Source organism: Zingiber officinale, chromosome 5A, assembly GCF_018446385.1.
Source record: "Zingiber officinale cultivar Zhangliang chromosome 5A, Zo_v1.1, whole genome shotgun sequence".
Lineage (NCBI taxonomy): Eukaryota > Viridiplantae > Streptophyta > Magnoliopsida > Zingiberales > Zingiberaceae > Zingiber > Zingiber officinale.
This window is the reverse complement of record NC_055994.1, coordinates 40,445,390-40,468,325: the sequence shown is the minus strand read 5'-3', so window position 1 is coordinate 40,468,325 and position 22,936 is coordinate 40,445,390.

The following is a 22,936-nucleotide window of genomic DNA, read 5'->3' as shown; positions in this document are numbered from 1 at the left end:
GACTTTTGGGATCTCAACAAAGCTTGCCCGAAGGACTATTATCCATTACCCAGGATTGATCAATTGGGAGACTCCACTGCGGGATGCGAATACATCTCTATGCTACACGCTTACCAGGGTTATCATCAGGTTCCCTTAGCTAAAGAAGATCAAGAAAAGGTCAGTTTTATAACATCTGAATGTACTTATTGTTATAATGTTATGCCTTTCGGACTAAAAAATGCAGGAGCAACCTATCAAAGGCTTATGAATAAGGTCTTCCAGAAGCATATTGGTAGAAATATGGAAGTATATGTTGATGACATCTTAATTAAATCTCTTCAAGCTGCTGATCTATGCAGGGATGTAGAAGAGACCTGCAAGACATTAAGGCAGTATGGGCTCAAGTTAAATCCGAGCAAATGCTTATTCGGAGCGAAAGGAGGGAAGTTCCTGGGATATATGGTGTCCGAACGAGGGATAGAGGCCAACCCGAGCAAGGTCAAGGCGCTGCAGAATATGGAGCCACTGTGCAATATGAGAGAAGCCCAAAGGCTGACAGGCTGAATTACAGCCTTGTCTAGATTCATTTCTAGATCGGCCGATCGTAGTTTTCATTTCTTTAAAATACTCAGAAAGGCTAATAAATTTTAGTGGAATGAAGAATGTGATAAGACTTTCCAAGAATTGAAGGATTATTTATCTACTCTCCCTGTATTGGCTAAACCTATAGTAGGAGAGACTCTTTGGGTATATTTGTCGGCTAATGAAAACGCTGTAGGTTCTGTATTAGTCAGACAAGAAGGAATGGAACAACAACCTGTATATTTTTCTAGCCATTTATTAAAAGGGGTTGAGTGTAGATATACTACACTAGAAAAATTAGCTTATGCCCTAGTATTGACTGCTCGGAGGTTGCGCCCATATTTCTTAGCACATGAGATTATTGTATTAACCAATAGCACTCTTGGAAGGGTGTTACTCAACCCAGAGGCATCAGGTTGACTGATCAAATGGACAACCGAACTGGGGGAATTTGATATTCAATATCAACCTCGCTCGACCATCAAGGCACAAGCTTTAGCAGACTTCATCATAGAAGTTCAAGGCCCTGAGGAAGAAAACACTTGGAAAGTTTATGTAGATGGCTCTTCAACTAGACAAGGCAGCGAAATTGGTGTTCTGCTTATATCTCCAAGGGAAGACAACCTTCAACTCTCTATCAGATTGAATTATAGAGCTACTAACAATGAAGCAGAATATGAAGCCTTGATAGTAGGATTGCAGACCGCTAGGCATATAGGAGCCACTCGAGTCCTTATTTATTCTGATTCTCATTTGGTAGCTCAACAACTGTCAGGTAATTTTGAAATTAATAATGACAGGCTTAAGTTATATGCTAAAGCATTTGATAAGTTGAAGTCCCAGTTTCAAGAAGTAAATATACAAAAAGTTCCTAGATCTGAAAATCAAGTGGCAGATGAACTGGCTAAGTTGGCCTCTGCTATAGTGCCATGGAGTCTAGATCGGCCCGTAGAACAAACCCTGTTAATATCTTGTATTGAAAGACAGGCTGAAGACGAAATTCGAGGTGATTGGAGAGCTCAAATCATATTGTATTTGTAGCAAGGTATTCTCCCCAGTGACATAGAACAGGCAAGGGTATTCAAGAAAAGAGCTGCTCAATACACTATGGTAGGAGAGCATTTATATAAAAGAGCTTTTTCTAGACCTTTGCTCAAGTGTATTGGCACAGAAGATATATAGTTTATTTTACAAGAAATCCATCAAGGTTCATGTGGTAGTCATATAGGAGGAAGATCTTTGGCTCGCAAAATTCTACTAGCAGGATATTTCTGGTCTACTCTACATGAAGATGCTAACAAGTTGGTAAGAACTTGTATTTCTTGCCAAAAACATCAGAATATCTCACATCATCTTACACGGTTATTGAGAACCTCTATAGTTGCATGTCCCTTTGATTAGTGGGGCATGGACATAGTAGGTTCGTTTCCTATAGCAGCTGCACAAAGAAGGTTCTTATTGGTAGCGGTGGATTATTTTTCTAAATGGGTGGAGGCAGAACCACTTGCTCGAATTACTGAAGATGCAGTTATTAAATTTTTATGGAAAAATATAGTCTGCAGATTTGACATTCCTCATAAATTGGTCTTTGATAATGGAAGGCAATTCCAAGGGGCTAGGATTTTAGACTGGTGCAACAGCTACGACATTACTCAGGCCTTCACCTCTGTGGCTTATCCGCAAAGTAATGGTCAAACAGAAGTAACCAATAGGGAAATCATAAGAGGTTTAAAGACCAAACTGGATCATGTCGGAGGTAGCTGGGTAGATGAATTACCCAGCGTCCTTTGGGCATATCGTACTATGCCTCGAGAGGCTACAGGAATCACTCCCTTTCAATTAGTTTATGGAGGAGAAGCAATAATTCCCATCGAGGTGGGAGTAGAATCCGACAGAAGACAATTATATGATGGGGACAACGAATGTCGACGACTCATGGAGCTAGACTTGATAGAAGAGGTTAGAGATAAAGCTGCTACTCGTCTTATATCATATTGACAGCGGATGAGACACAACTATAACAAAAGAGTCATCCCCAGATTTTTCCAAGTAGGGGATTTGGTATGGAAGCAAATTAAACTTGTCGGAGATGTCAGTAAGTTGGCACCACAATGGGGAGGACCTTACAAAGTGGTAGAAAAGCTCGCAACAGGCTCATATTATCTCCAGGATGCTGAAGGGAGAATTCTGGAGCGCCCCTGGAGTGCTAACCATTTACAGCCTTATCGAACCTGACTAGATCATACTAATTAAGGATGTGTGTGAAGAAACAAATCACAAGTATTTGAAGTCCCTAGTGAACTGAGGACAAGTATACCTGTAGTTTATGTATTTTACTCCTTTTTAATAAAAGCCAGACAAGACAAATATCATCGCAGGAAATAAAAATGGATCATACAGATTGATAAATATCGAGAGAACCTTCATTTTCTATTTCAAGCAATAAATAGGGGAAAAGCCTAAAGGCCTATTCAGCTCCCCTCAAGAAAACCCATAGAATGAAGGTTAGTACAAATATCATATTTTTGCATAGAATGAAGTCGATCGGGAAATCTTATGAAGTAACTCGAACGGGTCTTCATAAGAGGAACCGGAGACTCTAAACCATCAGAGAACACAAGTCGATCGGGAAATCTTATGAAGTAACTCGGACGGGTCTTTATAAGAGGAACCGGAGACTCTAAACCATCATAGAACACAAGTCGATCGGGAAATCTTATGAAGTAACTCGAACGGGTCTTCATAAGAGGAACCGGAGACTCAAAACCATCAGAGAACACAAGTCGATCGGGAAATATTATGAAGTAACTTGGACGGGTCTTCATAAGAGGAACCAGAGACTCTAAACCATCAGAGAACATAAGTCGATCGGGAAATCTTATGAAGTAACTCGGACGAGTCTTCATAAGAGGAACCGGAGACTCTAAACCATCAGAGAACACAAGTCGATCGGGAAATCTTATGAAATAACTCGGACGGGTCTTCATAAGAGGAACCAGAGACTCTAAACCATCACAGAACATAAGTCGATCGGGAAATCTTATGAAGTAACTCGGACGGGTCTTCACAAGAGGACCGGAGACTCTAAACCATCAGAGAACACAAGTCGATCGGGAAATCTTATGAAGTAACTCGGACGGGTCTTCATAAGAGGAACCGGAGACTCTAAACCATCAAAGAACATCAGTCGATCGGGAAATCCCATGAAATAACTCGGACGGGTTTTCATGGGAGGAATCGGAGACTCTAAATCATCACAGAACATCAATCGATCAGGAAATCTTATGAAGTAACTCGGACGGGTCTTCATAAGAGGAACCGGAGACTCTAAACCATCAGAGAACATATGTCGATTGAGAAATCTTATGAAGCAACTCGGACGGGTCTTCATAAGAGGAACCGGAGACTCTAAACCATCAGAGAACACAAGTCGATCGAGAAATCTTATGAAGTAACTCGGAAGGGTCTTCATAAGAGGAACCGGAGACTCTAAACCATCAAAGAACATCAGTAGATCGGGAAATCCATGAAATAACTCGGACGAGTCTTCATGGGAGGAACCGGAGACTCTAAACCATCACAGAACATCAGTCGATCGGAAAATCTTATGAAGTTACTCGGACGGGTCTTCATAAGAGGAACCGGAGACTCTAAACCATCAGAGAACACAAGTCGATCGGGAAATCTTATGAAATAACTCAGAAGGGTCTTCATAAGAAGAACCGGAGACTCTAAACCATCAGAGAACATAAGTCGATCGGGAAATCCCATGAAATAACTCGGACGGGTGTTCATGGGAAGGACCGGAGACTATAAACCATCAGAAAACATAAGTCGATCGAGAAGTCCCATGAAATAACTCGGACGGGTGTTCATGGGAAGGACCGGAGACTATAAACCATCACAGAACACAATCGAGAGAAAAATCTTATAATTTGAAAGCCTAATCGACTGGGGTTATACAGACATGAAGACAGGATTCAAAAAGGGATTCTATGCAGATGATACATTATTCGTTTGGAAGCCTATCCATCTAGAAGTCTTTATTTAAAATTCGTCTGGAGTAATATATTCAGCTCAGAACTCAGGAATTTTATACAATTCTTTATCTAGAATCAATTGAAATTATACATTCTTTTAGAATTATGAAGTACACCAGATGTTGTCTGCAGAAGGATTCATCAAAACAAGGCTTAACTTCACGAGATGAGCAAGGAATTCTCGAGTAAAGTTTATATTTAATACTCACAAGCATTTCAAAAGGGGTATTCTCAAACCAGCATAATAAAGAAGCAAGTAAGTGTCAAAAATTTCGTATATACTACAAGTACTTGATTACCAAACTTTAATTGCATTTCTTTTCATTATCAGTTCTTATATTACAAGCCTTTTATAAATGATCCCCTTAAACATTCGGAAAAGGACCTTTCAAATCTGCGGGCAGTTCTTCGTTAAGCCTACGACGATTTATGAAAGAAAGGGGAGGTTCCTTGGGTAGATAACCACCCTCTCATAGTTGTTGAAAAACTCCCGATATGGAATGATTCAAAGCACCAACTATCCTGTGAACAAATTCTTAGGCAAATGCTGAAGACTTTAAATAAGCCTGCCGCCACTCTTCCCACTGACTCTTTTCTTGCTCCTTATAACTTTGGAAATCAGCTTGCAGTTTTGTGTTTTGTTCTTTCAAAACATCCTTTTCTGATTTAAGCTGTTCCAATTCCTTCTAGAGCAGTGATAATTCAACCTCTTGTGCTTTCCTCTGCTCTTGTTCCTGTAGGAGAATGAAATTATGAGAGGCTAAGTCCTGAGCTTGGTCAGAAAGATAGGCATTATGAAGCTTCTCTACTTTCTCTAAAATAAAACTTTTTTGAGAAGCATCTAAGAGAGCTTTCTCTTTCAAAGCAATCTCTAGTTGAAGACCAGAATGTAGCCTATCCACCTGTATTTCTAACGTCCTTCTGGCAAGCTCTTTATCTTTCAATAGTTGTTGACATTCCTTCAATTCTTGTTTCATGGTTTCCAACTGTTGATCTTGTAGGGCCACTTTCTCTTGCAACTGAGCCCAGTCGCTATTAGAAGCAGGAGAAGTAGCCCTCAACATTTCCAATTGAGCTTTTAATGTTTGGTTCTCCTGATACTTGGCTGTAAGTAGCTGGTCGATATGTAAACTTGAGGCAAGGAACTAAACAAAAGGATAATATAGTTAGGAATGAGGATACAAAGTTAATAACCTATAACTAGAAATACTTACAGCCATTGCCTGACGACTATGGCGATCAGCTCGGTGTGGAAGACTAAGGCCTCTTAGTTGTTCACAACCCTGCATCCAAGATTCGGCTAATAGACCTTGTAGTTGCAGAGAGCCATAGCTAGATGGACTAGAAGGTTGTCCCAATTGAGAAGGTAAACCCGCAGCCTGTCTAAATAAAGGACGGGGAATGGAAGAAGCAGGAGGCGAAGAAGAAGAGGATGCAATAGAAGGGAAAGGGGTAGTAGAAACAAGAGAAACAGGGGAAGAACTAGAGGGGATAAAAGGTAACAGTGTAGGAGGTGCTGTTGCAGTTGTGGGAACACTAACGGCTGAAGGACTGACACTTGGAGAGGATCTCCGGCAAGGTGTCCGTTTGGCTCGAGGCCTAGAAGCCAAGGGAGGCAAGGCCAATGCCAAAGATGCAGAGGACACAGGAGGAATAATGGCCATCTCAGAAGCAGAAGCAGGAGGAGCTGAAATAATAGAAGAAGAAGGGATAAGTAGACCGGGTCTCATCATCCTAAGAGCAGGATTATAGATAATATGGGTTGGAGTTATCAGTGCCTTACCTCTCTCGAGAGAAATAGGCGCCAGGACAAGAGGAGCTTGCACAAAAGTGCCAAAAAAATCACTAAAGGGAGAAGCCTCAGTAAGATTTGGCTTTTTAACCAAGGTAACAAAAGGCTCTTCTTCTTCCTCTTCCATGAGTGCGACCGCCTCTGCCCGTCGTTCTTCTTCAGATAGTAAACCCAAGGTGGAAAAATTAGGACCCGATCGACGGTCACATAACCATTCTTCTCCAAGATTATTCACAAAAGACTTGGTCATGGTAGGATTCTTGTACATAAAGGCTGGAAGAAGAACATCAGCTGAAACACAAGGATTAAGCATCATTATAAAAGAAATGTATTAATTAGTAAATATGAATTGAGATGTTTTTACATACCAAAGGAGCCATCCAAAGGGGTGTCAATCTTGCCTATTCCGAAAGGAAACATTAAACCTTCCACAATTAGATGCGGCAAGCTGAATTTTGCTCCCCTCAGTTTAGGTAGAGCAGAAGCAACAGAGGGATCGTCAAGAAGGTCATGGGTGCTAGGAAGCTGAGGTAAGTCATGTATCCATTGAATAAGAAACGGAGGGGGAGAAGGGAGACGCATATAGAAAAATTTATGATACCATTCCCCCTGAGGAGGAATGTGGTTGAACAGAATAGCCTTGGGACGGGATTGGAATTTAAAAATACCAACATCCACGCGACGAGGAATGAAGAAGTGATGAAAAACACGTGGAGACAAGGGGAAATCTAACAGTTTAGATACCCCAATAAAACCCATAAGAATGGAAAAGGATTGAGGGACAAACTGGTTGAGTGGGATATTAAAATAACGGCTGACATTACAGAAAAAAGGGTGAAGAGGAAAGCGAAAGCCCTGTAGGACTTGATCTCTGAAGATAGAGATACACCCTAAGGGAGGAAGATGTGCACCCTCATGAGGAGCGGGATGGATGATATAAGAAGGAAACCCATAGGTTGCCTATAAGTCCACTTCTTCTGTATCTATGAGGTCGAAAGAGCATGAGAGAAACCACGCAGGAGGAGAAGCCGTCATATGAAGAAACGATCAGAGAAAGAGGAATCAAGGAAGAAGACGAGAGATGGAGGAAAGCAGGAGAAAACTTCGTAAACCCTTGTCTCTCTTCTGGCCCTGTGCTAAAACCCCCAAACAGAAATAGCAGAAGGAAAAAGGAGAGTAAAAAGGTACTTAGAATGCCAATCGTCATAAATGAGTAATAATATTAAAGAATAAAATCAAGGGAAAGAAGTAAAGTTAAGTAATCTACCTCGGAAAATGTGTGAAGTTTCCCTAGAAATAATTCTTAAGAAAACCTGACAAGTACAAAGAAAAATTAGTATAGTAATTATAAGTTTAGGGTATGGGTGTAATAAAATAAAAGTTAAGCACCAGATATTAGTTAACAGACGAAACTTGGTTAAAGGATACTGGATACGATCTGCTAATATGAAACGGATGGTCCTGATGGATCGGCCGAGACAAAAAGCAAACTAGTATGTTGACCAAAAGCTTATCATAATGAGTCAAATAATATACACTCTAATAATAATAAAACCCCATGAGACTCGATTAATATGTGAAAAGAACATATAAAGACGTATGGGTAAACCTGTCTAGTAGAATAAATCGATCAATATTAAGGACATCATGATAGAGCTGTGTCAAATCGGGCGAGACATAACTACGCTATGAAATATCGGGCGATATTTATCAATCCTTGATATATATCGTCCGGTCATAAGGAAACAATCTAAGACGTGACAACCTGTTGGGAGAGGTTGTATGGTGACAAACCGAGCAACATTAGACACATCTATATAAAACAAATAACTATCATGAGAAAGAGTGAAATTAATAACAACAGGAGAATAAGCAGCGTCATGTGAGATCGTCATTACAGAGTTTCAGCCAGCCTCTTTACAAGAGTTTGAATTTAGGTCAAAGTTAGTTTAGGATACAGATCAGGGGGTTTGTTCTCAATCAGTTTGCGTCTATTTAAGAAATTAAGAGGAGGGTCACGAGATAAGTAATTCTCTTCTCTTAATTACTGAATTGCCCCTTGAGTTCCTGCAGTAAAGGCTGACAAGATGGACTTCACAATCGGCCTGTTGAATTCAAGAGACTCGATCATGGCAGTGGCCCGCTCCCTGTAACGAACATCTTCGTCACCCTTGTAAACCACTAAAGCCATTTGAGAAGTCTTCAATTTAGCTTCTTTTGCAGAAACCTCGGTCTTGACTGAGTTAAGGGAGGTGTTCAAGGAAGTTATTTCATCTTCCTTCAGCTGCAGGGCTTTGAGTTTTTCAGTTAATTCTGCTTCATAATTATCCTTTAGTTCGCCAAGTTTGGAAGTCAATTCTTGGTTAAGGTCAGTAACCAATTTAAACTTTGTCTGAAGACTTTCAATCTGTGCCTTGAGTTGTTTCTTGGCAGCAGCAGAAAATGCAGTAGAAGATAACTCGGCAACCTCTTGTTTCAGCTTATCATTTTCTGATCTCAACCTCTTATTCTCAGTGTATAAGTTGTGCAGTAGTCGAGAAAAACCCATATTTTTAATCCATCACTGGAAGTACAACAAAAAGCCGTAAGATAATAGTTGAGAAATAGAAAATAGGCGTTAACAAGCATACCTGATTCTCCTTATGAGAGAAGCGATCAATTGCCTCAGGAATAGAAAGCTCTTCAAAAAGGGGACGAACTTCATCCCAAGAACTGGCAAAAGAACCCCCTAATAATATGGGGAGAACAGGAATGGTAGAGGAACCAGTCGAGAAGGAAGAAGTAGGAATAGAGGGGGGAGCAAAGACTAAGTAAGAAGAAGGCGAGGAAGGTAAAGATCCAGAAGTTGGGATAGATAGGGGAAAAGTGAAAGATACATCGCCAGAAGCACTGGCATTAGCGAAAGGTGAGGCAGGAAAACTCAGGGAAGGATAGAGTTCCGCCAATGTCGGCTCATCAGAAGGAAGGTCAGCCAAGGCAAAACCTTCCGAAACTAGCTCGTCGGTAGGGAGAATGAGCCTCCTTTTTGACGGAGGAGCTCTGGTAAGTTTGCGCCCTGGGCGTTTACCCTTAGAAAGTTTAGTTAGCGATTTACCAGAGCTACCGGGAGACATAAGCTCAATGAGGGGAAGAGGGGCAGATGAGGAGATAGCAACAGCCGCTGGAGAAGTAACAGCGGGTAAAGAACTGGCAGGGATCTCTGCGGAGGGACCTTCAGGAGCTTCAAGAGCTTCAAGAATGCCCAAAGAACTGGGTGCTTCAACTAAAGGGGCTAGTTCTTCGATTGGAGGAGGAAGAGCAATAGCAGCCAGAAGTTCGGCTTCTTTGGCGCGAATAACATCCTCTTCCAGACGTAGTTCCTCATCAATCAAAGCATCATAGAAGCTATCCACTACATAGAGAAGAAAAATAGTTTAGTTAAGTTAAAGATAAGAAGAAAGAAATAAGGTGTTACCTAAAGGAACTCGAGTATCAGGCTTGATAGGGCTTAAGCCAAACATGTATAGGAGATCGACTCATAGCCACTTAAGAATAGAAAGTCGATGATTTAACAATTTCTCACAATAGAGAGGGAAAGAAGGATGAAGATGAAACTCCTTGACGTCGGGCAAGGGGGGCAAGAAAGATTTCCAAGCATAAGACCAAGGAATGGGTCCTGGAAACTTTAAGAAGAAAAAATGAGATTTCCAAGGTTTGAGAGACGAAGGCATATCCTCAAAAAGAACCATTTTAGTTCGTGAATGAAACAGAAAAACACCCGGTTCTGAACATTTGGGATAAGAGAACATGAAGAAATTTTGAGGAGTAGGAGGAATATCCCACAAACGAAACAACATGTAAGTACCACATAGGTAACGAAATGCGTTGGGGGCAAACTGTTGCGAAGGAATATCAAAATACTGGCTTATTTCAATCAAGAAAGGAGGAATAAGAAACCTTAAACCTCCTATCAACTGATCCTTAAAAAAGGTTACGCAATTATCAGGGGGACGATGAGGACGAGCATCTGGTGTGGGGATTATGATGCCATACTCTCGGGGAATTTCATACTGACGACGGATAGCTAGCCTCGCATTTTTATCAAAGGAAGAAGACATATGGACATACCAAGGAGCAATTGCTTCCTCAGCCATGGACAAAAGTATAGGCTAGTGAAACAATAGATTACTTACTGAAGTCAAGAAAGGAGATCGCCGAGAAATGGTGAGCATGGGGTTTGATTGAAGACTACGACAAGAAAAGAACTCTAGAGGAAAGAAAAGAAGGAACACAAAGAAAAGAAGGAACAAAGTTTAAAAGGAGACGAAGGGTTTAGGGTTTGGTAAGCACACAACCGTCGTCAGATCAAAACATTTTTTGCAGCAGACGCGGAGGATTACAATAGAAAGGCAAAAAACCCACTTGACGTGGCGGTCAGAAAAAGTATGTGTCATACCATCATAAAAACATTTATATCGGATGTGATAGGTCGGATCACGCTGGGGTTGGTAGAGTCTCGAGGTACGCCTCTAACATTCTCTCACCTGAAGAAGAGTCAATCACAGCTAGGAAGCTTCGAAAGAAGACGTGATTAACTGGACATGAAAAAGCAAAAAGGACTGATTTTCTTGACTAAAGTCCAAGCTAAGGACAAAAACATTTAAGGATGGAGATTTAGGCGGATGACAGATTTTGAATTAACGTCCTTATGAAATATATGCTAATATTGATTGAAATAATTTTATATCAGCGGATATGACTTTGGTCATGCTGGGAAGGTGTAATATTGATGTCAAGCAACGAAATAATGTTGGCTGGCATAATATTAGTCATGATATAGAAGTATGCTAACAGTTAAGATAGCCTTGGTCATAATAAATAACACATAGGATATACAAAGAGATAATGAATACAACATTACATTTATTCTTGTAAAATACAGAAGGACTCTATAGAAGCACTTAATTCAATACAAGAGTTTGTTGTTACACTTAGAATCTGATCAAGCACATAATATTATATTTTCCTTCAGAACAGTAAGCCTTAGACAAATAACAAAGTTCACAAACACAAGTTCTTACAACGCTTAGGAAATTTCAGTCCCACTGGATTCAAACTTACCATGGAGCAGAGATAAAAACATTTTACCTCGCCCAGGCTTGTCAAGGCTCATAAGGGACAATATTTTTCCTGGGACGAAGAAAACAACAAAGTAGAAAAACTCAAGGGCAGGGGGAAGGAGAAAGGTCCATACAGACCATGATGGAAAAGTAAATGTAAAAAACCACTTCCCCTCTCAATCCCTTGAGCTCGGCAAGTGGAGCAATCTAGCATAGCCCAAGGGTAACATGTGCTGTGCCCTTCACACAGCACCCATGGGTCATTTGGCTGCCTCTCTATGAGTAGCGAAAATCTCTCTGAAGTTTCTTGAGTCCTTCAGAGCATCGACATCTTTGGATGAAAAATCTGAATTGTGAAGCTTCATCTCTTAAGACAATCCCTTGAACCCCAGAGGTAGCCGGAGCAAAAATCCCAATAAACTCATATATAGATCTCACCTGGTCCGACAAAAGTCGCCCCCAAAGGGGAGGATCCGAGACCATAACCTTAACAATAAAAGGTGGCAAGGAAGGAAAAGAACTTGGATAGGTGGTGGATGAAGAGAAAATTGTAACTCTATTTAAAGGAGCAAAAGGCTCACAGGATCACTATACTTGGTTTAGAGAGACAGTAGTACACAAAATCTGTGAGGTCATTTCAATATCTAGAGCAGAGTCACGGGTAGGAAAAGACAAGACCATACTTATGTCTAGTCAGTCGTCTACACCTCCTTCGACTAGACTTGAAGGGAAGGCTAGTGATATGGGTAAGGTTTCGAGGGTCCCCGATAAGGAAAAGAAGGGAGGTAATGAAACCAGGGAGATAGGCTAATATCGGCCGGGACATATGTCAAAAAGAGGTAAGTCTATATCGACCGAAATATGCTTCCTAGGAGGAAGATCTATACACCTCAAAGGAGGTAAGCTAATATCGGCCGATACATAAAAGGTAAGTCTATATCGACCGAAATATGCTTCCCAGGAGGAAGATCTATACACCTCAAAGAAGGTAGGATAATATCGGCCGATACATAAGAGGTAAGTCTATATCGACCAAAATATGCTTCCCAGAAGGAAGATCTATACACCTCAAAGAAGATAGGCTAATATCAGCCGATACATATGAGGTAAGTCTATATCGACCGAAATATGCTTCCCAGGAGGAATATCTATACACCTCAAAGAAGGTAGGCTAATATCGGCCGATACATAAGAGGTAAGTCTATATCGACTGAAATATGCTTCCCAGAAGGAAGATCTATACACCTCAAAAAAGGTAGGAGGTAAGTCTATATCGACCGAAATATGTTTCCCAGGAGGAAGATCTATACACCTCAAAGAAGGTAGGCTAATATCGGCCGATACATAAGAGGTAAGTCTATATCGACTGAAATATGCTTCCCAGAAGGAAGATCTATACACCTCAAAGAAGGTAGGCTAATATCGGTCGATACATAAGAGGTAAGTCTATATCGACCGAAATATGCTTCCCAGGAGGAAGATCTATACACCTCAAAGAAGGTAGGCTAATATCGGCCGATACATAAGAGGTAGGTCTATATCGACCGAAATATGCTTCCCAGGAGGAAGATCTATACACCTCAAAGAAGGTAGGCTAATATCGGCCGATACATAAGAGGTAAGTTAATAATGGTCGGGAGAGACTTCCGAAGGAGCATATAGAATAGTATTGATCGCAACATATCCTGAAGAAGGGAAGTTAATATCAGCTAGATCGACCAACACCTTGGAAAGATACTTGACAGAATATGGTCTATTACTAAATAAGATAAATAGCATAAAAGGGTGCCGACAGGAGCCTCATGAGAAAAATAGAAATAAGTATTTCAAATAGGATAATTAATGAGGATATCTGCAATATGTAACCACATGACAGGTATTATATATTTCGGCGGGAAATGTGCTTTTAGATTATTTTACAAGTGCTAAACGACAAAGGAGGTACATCTGGGGTATAAGAAAGATTCCTTAAAAGTCATTTACTACAAGTATACAGTTGACGTCATCTCATAACAAACTCTAACAAACCGGGGTCCACTTCATGACTACGGAGGTTATATGAAGTGGTATAAAAAGGAGAATCTCTCCGTTGGCTAGGTAAGTTCACATCATCATCACGCACATTCATAACCCTAATTTTCATCTACTGTTCATCTCCTTCTTCCTCTTTCCACACTTAGAGAGATCACTAACTTGAGCGTTGGAGGGCCTAGCCAGGGATTCCCACCCCGGTCTTAGGTCACTGACGATAGTGTTGGTTGTTCTCTTGTGCGCAGGAAGTCTTGGAAGCTTCGGATCTGAGTTTCTTCTCTTCAGAGTTGGCGTTCTTCTTCGTCATCGGGTCTTCATATGAGGAAAACCTCCGGTGACTCTATTCTTTCCCGATCCGCTTTGGATTTCTCGGATCGGTATTTTACGGATATCATTCTTCATTAGCACGGTGGGTTTCCTTCTTCCGGATCTCCGTCGTGTCTAGCTTCTCAGACAGGATCAAAAGAGATGGAGTAGCCTTATCTAAAGAGATTGAGCAGTAGCATGCAAAACCCCTTGCTCGTTTTAGCATACAAAACTCCAATTTCTTACCTTTTAGACATGGAGTAGCCTTATCTAAAGAGATGTCCCCAAAGACATCGAAGGAGATTGAGGACATGAAGGCAGTTCCTTATGCATCGGCTGTAGGAAGCCTTATGTATGCAATGCTGTGTACGAGACCTGATATCTGTTTTACCGTGGGCATGGTTAGCAGATATCAGAGTAACCCTGGACAAGGGCATTGGACTGCGGTAAAGCATATATTAAAGTACCTGAGAAGGACTAGAGATTATATGCTGGTTTACCAAGCAGACGATTTACTCCCTGTGGGTTACACGGATTCGGACTTCCAATCAGATAGGGACAATAGTAAGTCAACATCAGGCTATGTGTTTACTCTAGGAGGTGGAGCCATTGCATGGAGGAGTGTTAAGCAGAAATGCGTCTCGGACTCAACCATGGAAGATGAGTATGTTGCAGCCTCTGAGGCAGCAAAAGAAGTCGTATGGCTCAGGAACTTTCTAATGGACTTAGATGTGATTCATGGTTTGCCCAAGATCATCACAATTTATTGTCATAATAGCGGTGCAGTTGCAAATTCGAAGGAACCACGAGCTCATAAGGAAAGTAAACATATAGAGTGCAAGTACCACCTGATACGAGACATCGTCAAGCGAGGAGAAGTTGTCGTCGCTAAGATTGCATCAGAAGATAACCTAGCAGATCCTTTCACAAAGGCTCTTCGGCGAAAGATTTTGATCGGCATGTGGAGGGGATGAGAATCAGATGTAAGGCAACAGATATGGCAGCTTAGACTTTTAGTATAAGTGGGAGATTGTTAGAGTGTATACTAAAAGCCTAGTTTTTGTAAAACATTTATTTGTTAAAGTAAAAGAATCACATTGGTCAATATCTGCATTTATTTATTAAATTTAATTGTTCAATTAATTTATATAGTAGACAACATGGAGTGTGGTGTCACACTCAGAAGATCATGTTGTCGGTTCTCTATAAATTATAAACAGTTGCTCGCGACTAAGATAGAAAGGAACAGACTATCAGTATAGTCGTAGTGTAATTAAGTATTAGTTTATCTTGACTGATAAATTACACTGATACACTTTAAGTGTATTGAGTAGGATCATTTAGGTAAGTTCTTTTTGTACTGACTTAGTAAAAGAACTAAACCTTAGTTATTATGGAAGTGTGTACTCTTAATCCTAATATAATAACAAACACATATATTTAATATTTATTTCTTTGACTTATCAAAGGGTGAGGTTTAGCTCGATAAATCAAAATGCCCGATAAGTTGAGAAAGATATTACTTATAGTGTGTGTTGTTGATTATAGAAGGAATCTGTGTCCTAGTTATCTAGATTGAGAATGTCCCCAAGAGGAGCTCATAAGGATTGCCATGTTAAACCCTGCAGGTGGACCTAGTCCAACATGACAATAAAGTTGAGTGGTACTACTCTTGGAGCTAGATATTAATTGAGTTGTCAGTAACTTACTTAATTAGTGGGCATTCGTAATCTTAAATACAGGGAGATTAACACACTCATGATAAGAAAGAGCCCATAATATAATTTGGGATTGGTGCGGTAGTGCGGTAATAACTCTCTAGTGGAATGAGTTATTATCGATGAACTTGAGTTGTGTGTTCGGGGTGAACACGGGATACTCAAGCTCATCAGAAGGCCAAAACTAATTTCTCCTCTAGGTCCCTGTCATAGCCTCATTATAGCCTCAAGTCCATCCAAATGTAAGGCTTTTCTTGGTGTCCAAGAAGGGGGCCGGACCATTGCTTGGTGACCAAGCAATGGTCGGCCACATCCTCTTGAAAGGGGCCGGGCCTATAGCTTGGTGACCAAGCTTGTAGGGGCCGACCATAATAATTCAAAAAGGGAGGGTTGTTTTGAATTTTTAAAATCTTCTCTTTGTAGAAAACTATAAGTTTTAAAAGAGAGATTTAATTTTTAAAACTTTCCTTATTTGAATTAGGTCACATGTTTAAATAGAGAGTTTAAAAGATTTTAAAACTTTCCTTTTTTAACCATCCTTATGGTTTAAGAAAAAAAAAAAGGAAAAGAAATTTTAAAATTTAAATTTTCTATCACCATGTTAAAAAAGGAAATTTTATAAGAGAGTTTTTAAATTTTAAAACATGGTTTTAATTTTTAGAAACTTTCCTTTTTTAACTCATACTTTAGGAAAGAGAGCTTGTAAATTTTATAAGAGGATTTCTTCTTGTAAAATTTTTAAAAAAAATATTTTTCCTTTCTTTTCAATTGTGGTCGGCCACCTTGCTTGGTGCCCAAGCAAGGGCCGGCCAATAGGATTAAACCAAGTTTAATCCTAAACCAAATAGGATTGATCTCAACCACTGATTGATGATTGATTCAATCAAGAGGAAAGAAAAGGAAAAATAAAAAGGGAAAAGGAAAAACTCTTGAATGATTTTATTTTTTGTAAAAGGTTTTTCCTTATTTGCCTTGGGCAAGTAATATAAAAGAGGGGGTGAGGGGGCTTTATGAGACACAACTCTTATTCTTTTGCTTGGATGATCTCTTGGTGGCCGGCCCTCTCCCTTCTTCCTCTCCCTTTGCTCTCTTCTCCTTGGTGGTGGTGGTGGCCGAATTTTAGAAGAAGAAGGAGGAAGCTTTTGGGTGGTGTTCATCTTGGAGGATCGTTGCCCACACGACGTCCAAGGCGAGGCGAGGAATACGGCAGAAGATCTCGAGGTCATTATCTTACAAAGAGAAGGTATAACTAGTAGTTTTCTTCCGCATCATACTAGTTATTTTTCTTTGTGTGAATTCTAAATACAAGAGGCAATTAGATCTAGTTTATCGAATTTATTTTTCGATTTTGTGTTTTCTTCTTTTTCGAATTTGTGATTTGATTGTTCCTTTTGGTTAACCTAGAGTTATTTAAGAAAATAAATATTAGCTTTCCTTAAAAGGCTTTGCCTAGGCGGTGGTGGTTGCTCCCATATCCAAGAAGGTCATGTGCCTCACTATGCAGTCCTGGAAGCCAATTTTGGAAATTAATATTTATGGAATTAATAACCTTGGTAGATTTGAATCAATAGTGTTAAGTTCCGCTTGCGATTCAAATCTAAACTATTAAGAACAGATAAGTTAAATTTGGAATCAATGATGTTAAGTTCCGTCTGTGATTCCTTATTTAACTTTTAAAGAACACAATAGGTTATTTAAGAAAAGGTTCAACATTTGTACAAAAATTTTTGTACAGTGGAACTGGTACGTTTTCCTAGGATTAACCAACACATTATATCATAAGCAGTTGGTAAATCTTGATGCTGATGTTGCAATACATTTGACATTGAAGCTAAAATGTAACACCGCGTCATCTCATCTACTTTTACCCATTTCTTATGATACTCAATCTCCTCTGGGGTATAATCACCATTAGGTGTATCTGGGCATACCTCTAATAGTACAAACTTATAGCTTTCAGCAGTTAAGACAATATCTAAGTTTCTTTTCCAATCTATATAGTTGGGACCAGTAAATCTGTTCTCTTTCAATATACTGGCCAGTGGGTTGAAAGACATCCTAAGAATCACAAAATAAATTTTGGTTAGGACTCTAAATTTAGAATGATATTGATTCCTCAAAAAATACTATTTAAATTTATCAACACCTCAAAACACCGTGAATATTGCATGCCACGTTAGTGTGGACGTATACAAATTCAACATTTGTAAGAAGAGGGTCTGACCCATTAATTTTATTATCTTGTCATCCTAACTTTATGACATGTAAAATTAATAGTTGGTTTTACTTTGGTCACACAAAAAACAATAGCAGTGACTTCGTTGGGGAGGATACTATTGAATGCGTCTAATGTATACCATTACTTGATACTTAGTCCATTAAATAAGATTGTGCCCCTTCAGTTGGAGAAGATCACACACTCCTAAATAATTTTCTATAACCATCCATAAAGGAAGTTTGATCTAGTGATCCGCAACAAACCCATCCATTATGGAGGGAGGCACTCAGAGCCAACACGCAAGTTTGTTGCATCACTTACAATCCAATAATGGAGACCGTGAAATTTATTTAAAAATCTCTCTCCCACTTAGTTATTTAAGGTGAGGAATTTTAACCTATGCTAGCATATATCACATGTACACACACACATCACAGTAAATAAAAGCAATAAATGTGAAAATTAATTTTCCCACTATTATGACCTTTTCCACCACTGTCCTCCGTGTGTTCCAACCCTAGCTGCTGCCATCTTTAGCCACCGCCATCAGGTCCAGTCATCACATCTATCTTGCTTCTTATTCCGCTGCGCCTCTGGTCCTTCAATAGCACCACGCCTCGCAAGGATACGATCTGTGACAAAAATAGAATTTTACATATATCGATCTTATATTCTATAAAGGAATGTATATGTATTCTAGATTGAACAAAAAAGTAAAATTCTAAAACTAATACATCTCCTTCTGTATTTGATACATACAATCATGCAAACACAAAATAATGCCTTTGACATGTCCAAGGGTCCAGTCACACACAACATCTATAAGCCATAATAGTTGGAGCCTGCAACCACAAAGTTAGCACATCCTACAATTATCTTGCCTAAATTATGTATGACATGTGCATAATTAATTGAAAACCAAAACACACAGAGGTAAACCCTACCTCTGATACCAATTGTTGGTTGGTCCTAGGAAGATCATACTGGTTCCACTGTACAAAAATTTTGTACAAGTGTCAAACCTTTCCTAAACAACCTATTGTGTTCTTTAGAAGTTAAATTAGGAATCGCAAACGGAACTTAACATTATTGATTCCAAATTTAACTTATCTGTTCTTAATGGTTTAGATTTGGATCGCAAGCGGAACTTAACACTATTCATCCATATCAACCTATGTTATAAATTCAATTAAATATTAATTTCCAAAATTGGCTTCCAGGACTGCATGGCAAGGCACATGACCTTCTTGGGTATGGGAGCATCCACCACCGTCTAGACAAAGCCTTTTAAGGAAAGCTAATATTTAATTTCCTTATATAACTCTAGGTTTAACCAAAAAGAACAATCGAATCACAAATTTGAAAAACAAAAAGAAAACACAAACTCGAATTACAATTCGAAAAACTAGAATCTAATGCCTCTTGTGTTTGAAATTCTAACAAAGAAAAATAACTAGCATGATGCGGAAGAAAATTACTAGTTATACCTTTTCTTTGTATGCTAATAACCTCGAGATCTTATGTCATATTCCTCGCCTCGCCTTGGACGTTGTGTGGGCAACGATCCTCCAAGATGAACACCACCCAAAGAACTTCTCCTCATCCTCTAAGTTTCGGCCACCACCACCACCAAGGAGCAAAAGAGAGTAAAGGGAAAAGAGGGGGAGAGAGGGCCGACCACAAGAAGGAACTCCACCAAGAGAATAAGAATTGTTATATCATAAGGCCTCTCCTCCCCTTCTTTTATATTACTTGCCCAAGGTAAATAAGGAATGATTTTTTATAAAAATTAAAATCATCCTCTTGTTTTTCCTTTTCCCTTTTAATTTTTCCTTTTCTTCCCTCTTGATTGATTCAATCATCAATCATGGATTGATTCAATTGATTGGCCGACCCCTTGCTTGGGCACCAAGCAAGGGTGGCCGACCCCTTAAAAGGAAAGAAATAAGCTTGTAAAAAATTTTATAAGAAAAGAAAAAACTCTTATAAAATTTTACAAGCTGTCTTTTATTTTCCTAATGTGGATGTTAAAAAAGGAAGGTTTTAAAAATTAAAACCATGTTTTAAATTTAAAATTTCTCTTCTAAAATTTCCTTTTTAAAACATGGTTACAAAATTAAAAAGACTCAAATTTAAAACTTCTCTTCCTTTTTTTCTAAAACCATGAGGATGGTTAAAAAAGGAAAGTTTTAAAACTTTTAAACTTTCTTTTAAACCATGTGGCCTAATTCAAATAAGGAAAATTTTATATTTTAAAATCTCTCTTTTAAAACTTGTAGATATCTACAAAGAGAAGATTTTAAAAATTCAAAACACCCCTTCTAATTTGAAATATGTGGCCGCCACCCTTCAATTGCTTGTGGCCGGCCACCTCAAGGAGTTTATGGCCGACCCCTTTGGCTTGGTCACCAAGCCATGGGCCGGCCCCTTCCTGGACACCAAGATGGGCTTTTTTTGAGTGGATTTAAGGCTTTAATGAGGCTACGATAGGGACCTAGAGGAGAAATTGGTTTTGGCCTTCCGATAAGCTTGAGTATCCCGTGTTCACCCCAAACACACAACCTATGTTCATCAACAATAACTCATTCCACTAGAGAGTTATTATTGCACTACCGCACCAATCCCAAATTACATTATAAGCTCCTTCTTATCATGAGTGTGTTAGTCTCCCTGTGTTTAAGATATCGAATGCCCATTAATTTAATTGAATTACTAACAACTCACTTTAATTAATGTCTTAGTCCAAGAGTAGTACCACTCAACCTTATTGTCATGTCGGACTAAGTCCACCTGCAGGGTTTAACATGACAATCCTTATGAGCTCCTCTTGGGGACATTCTCAACCTAGATTACTAGGACACAGTTTCTTCTATAATCAACATCACACACTATAAGTAATATCATTTCCCAACTTATCGGGCCTATTGATTTATCGAGTTAAATCTCACCCTTTGATAAGTTAAAGAAATAAATACTAAATATATATGCTTGTTATTATATTAGGATTAAGAGCACACTTCCATAATAACTAAGGTCTAGTTCTTTTATTAAGTCAATATAAAAAGAACTTACCTAAAATGGTCCTACTCAATACACTTAGAGTGTACTAGTGTAATTTATTAGTCAAGATAAACTAATACCTAATTACACTACGACTATTCCAATGGTTTGTTCCTTTCCATCTTAGTCATGAGCAATTGTTTATAATTTATAAAGAACTGATAACATGATCTTCTGTGTGTGACACCACACACCATGTTATCTACAATATAAATTAATTGAACAACTACACTTAACAAATAAAATGTAGACATTTGACCAATGTGATTCTTTTATTTCATAAATAAATGTTTACAAAAGCTAGTCTTTTAGTATACACTCTAGCATATGAGTCTGTTGGGGTTTTCGGGCCTCGAAAATCGTATTTTTGCGTCGCGGAAACCCCAAATCACCCAAGCCAATGGATCGAGCGAAGAGTATAGAACAAAATTTACGAGTACGAGTTTACAACTTAGATCTACTCCTAGATCTACATGAAGAAAGAATATACCCTTGATGCGAAGCCCTTCGTAATCCCGCTTGTCCTCGGTTCGCCGAATCTCGAAAGTGTCAAAGTAGACACTTCTCTATATGTATCCACACAATCAAGAGATGGAGAAAAATCTCTAAGGATGTGCTAGAAACCTTAGAGATCAGTAGGGAGGAGAGGGAGAGCAAGAAGAAAATTCAAGATTTAGAAGAAGATGGAGTTACAACCACTTGAATGAAAAATCAATTTTTCATTCCACCTAAAAGTGGCCGGCCACTTCAAGGCATGTAACCCCCATGGAATATCAAGAGTCAAGTCTCTTGATCTCCTCCATGAGGTGGCATTTGGTCAAGTCAAACTTGACCAAATGAAGGAGCCTTGATGATGTGGCATTGGTCAAGTCAAAGTCAAGTCAAAACTTGACTCTTCATCTTCCTACTTAAGTCAAGTCAAACTTGACCACTTCTCTCCCTTGGTTAATCTAATCTAACCATTGGTTCAAGTCAATTTTAATTTAATGAATCTCTATTCATTGAATTAAATTAATTAAATGAGTCTAAGTCCAAATTAGACTCACTTAACACATGAACCAAATTGAGTCCAACTCAATTAGCCTTCTTTGGATTACTCTTAATCCAATTTGGTTCATCATATGAACGTAATCATTTAGGTTCATCTAATGAACCTAATCTCCATCTAATTGCCCTTAGTGTGTGACCCTATAGGTTCTTGTAACGTTGGCAATGCCCCTAAACCCATTTAGGAGCATAAGTAATGAGCGGTATCTAGCAACACATCATTACTACCCAAGTTACAAGAATGTTGAGATCCAACATCACCTTGTGACTACTAATTGTGACTCCTCACAAAATATGACAAGTGTCCTTCTATCGTAGACATCTAGATTGATCAATGTGAGGCATAGACCGTGTCATCCTCTAATCAATCTAAATCTTGAACTCCAAGTAGACTCACTCAATCAAATGAGCTCAATATCCTATATTGACTCATTTGGGCATGGCCATGCACTTCGTGGTCTCACTCTATCAAAAATATCGATGTCGCTCCCGTCATATAGGAGGGATAGATCCCATCTACATCACTCACATCCCTCTACATAATTCGTTACATACCCAGTAATCACCTTTATAGTCCACCCAGTTATGGGTGACGTTTGACGAAACCAAAGTACATAACTCCTTATGTAGGGATCCATGGTGACTTTAGTGTTGGTTGCTACTCGGAAAACGTAATGGTTCCACTATACAAAAATTTTGTACAAAGGTCTAAACCTTTTTCCAAGCTACCATGTGTTCTTTTAAATTAAACTTGGATCGCCTGCGGAACTTAACACGTTTGATCCAAATTTAATCTATTTGTTCTTTTAGGTTTTGACTTGGATCTCCTGCAGAACTTAACACGTTCGATCCAAATCACCTAGGTTATTAATTCCATTAAATATTAATTTCCATAATTGGTTCCTAGTACTGACGTGGCGAGGCACATGACCTTCTTGGATATGGGAGCAACCACCACCGACTAGACAAAACCTTTTAAGGAAAGCTAATATTTAATTTCCTAAAATAACTTTAGGTCAACCGAAAAGAACAATCAAATCACAAGGAAAAAAAATAAAAGA